Raw genomic sequence first — 1,813 nt, 5'->3', positions numbered from 1 at the left:
CAATGAGGTACAGATTGCATCGTATGATCCAGTGATTTAGGGGGCAGACACCTGGACATACCAATTGCTCCTCCTGGGTTTCACTGAGAACAAGGGCAAGTGTGGAATACTTGAATTCATTTAATTCCAGGGAAATTGTTGTAGAAAGCCTTCCAGAGGCCATCATTGTTTTGCTCAGTCCACTACAGACAAGGACCAGCCATATGCCAAATCAACCTTGGTCCTCCTGTTGAAAACAGAAAAATACAGATTTCCTCTTTTGTCTAATTTTCATTCTGGTTTAGAGATGAAAATGAGTATTGACATTGGCAAATCAATGGCCAGGTAGCAGCCATAGAGGGCTGGTCTCCCTTTCCTGAGCCTTGCAGCAATATTCCAGCTCTGTGAGGTCCAAGGGAAAGGGCCGGTTAGTGAGCCAGGCTCACAGAATAATTTAATTGCATTTAGATGTGTGCTTTCTAGGTTTATGTACACACTTGAAAATGCATACTTTGGGAAAAATTGAGAACAATTATTGAATGCAAGTGAAAGAATATACATCTCTCAAAACTCTTAATCAAATTTCCAACATGCTAATTTAAACAAGCATTTGCAATGCAACAGGTCTCGCATTTACCCGAGCTTGAGTTATTAGCATTGTAAATAACAAGGCCTTTTATTTATGTTTTGGTTTTTGAAATATAAATACAACGCATTGTCATTTACAATAACAATTGCTTAAACTCGCGTAAATGTGAGACCTATTGCATTGCAAATGCTTGTTGTTACCAGTGATTGGCACATGCATTTTCATCCTTGCCTTATCGGTTGACGTTCCATTTATAACCCACAAATATTCCACCAGTTTATCTGCTCATGTTCTGTATTTTCTGTTAACTGGGCAATCTGCCATATGTGGATGATCCAACATCCTTAAAATTATTTGCTGATTTTGCTTCAACCACAACCATAAATGTTTTCTAATTGAGCATTACTAACCCTAATGCTGCCTAGGCAAGACCTAAAAAAATATGTTTTGTGGCGCTAAGAAAGCAGTTTATATTCACTTTATGCTGTGTGAAAAGTATATTTGAGGAAGGTTCTTAGCAATGTATGGTTTACCACATTTTGGAAATCAAGCATTGGTTTTGTAGCCATGAATACAAATTAGAGACTGAATATTTTTTACATTTTGCATTTTTTCCATCAGGGAGCAATCACAAGGAGGCAGTCCCACCTATCGCACCACCTTAAGTTTAAGATGCGGTTACAAATATATGGATCTGGGGAAAAAGAGTGTGTGTGTGAAGGAGAGAGTGTGTGAAGGCGAGAGGGAATGAGCGAAAGAAAGAGAGAGGGGGAAGAGAGAGAGAGGGACAGAAAAAGAGAGGGAGAGAAGAGGGAGGGAGAGTGAGAGAGAGGGGAGAGAGAAAGAAAGAGACGGGGGAGAGAGGGAGGGAAAGAAAGAAAGAAATGGAGAGAAAAAGGGAGAGAGAGGGGGGAGAGAGAAAGGGAGAGGGAAAGAAGGAAGGGGAAAGATAGCGAGTGGGAGAGAGAAATAGCGAGAGAAAGAAACAGAGAATGAGAGAGAGAGGGAAAGGAGAGAGGGAGAGAAAGAGAGAGGGAGAGAGAAAGAGAGGGAGAGAGAAAGAGAGAGGGAAGGAGAGAGAGAGGGGGACAGAGAAAGAGAAAAAGAGGGAGGGAGAGAGAGAGAGAGAAAGGGGGAGAGAGGGAGAGAAAGACAAAGAGTGAAAGAAGGAGGGAGGGAGAGGAGAGGAGAGAGAAAGCGCAGTGGGACGGCAAGAAAGAAGGAGAGATCTTGTGTTAACATACA

Source organism: Lissotriton helveticus, chromosome 9 (genome assembly GCF_964261635.1).
Source record: "Lissotriton helveticus chromosome 9, aLisHel1.1, whole genome shotgun sequence".
Classification (NCBI taxonomy): Eukaryota; Metazoa; Chordata; class Amphibia; order Caudata; family Salamandridae; genus Lissotriton; species Lissotriton helveticus.
Note: the sequence above shows the minus strand (reverse complement) of the source record.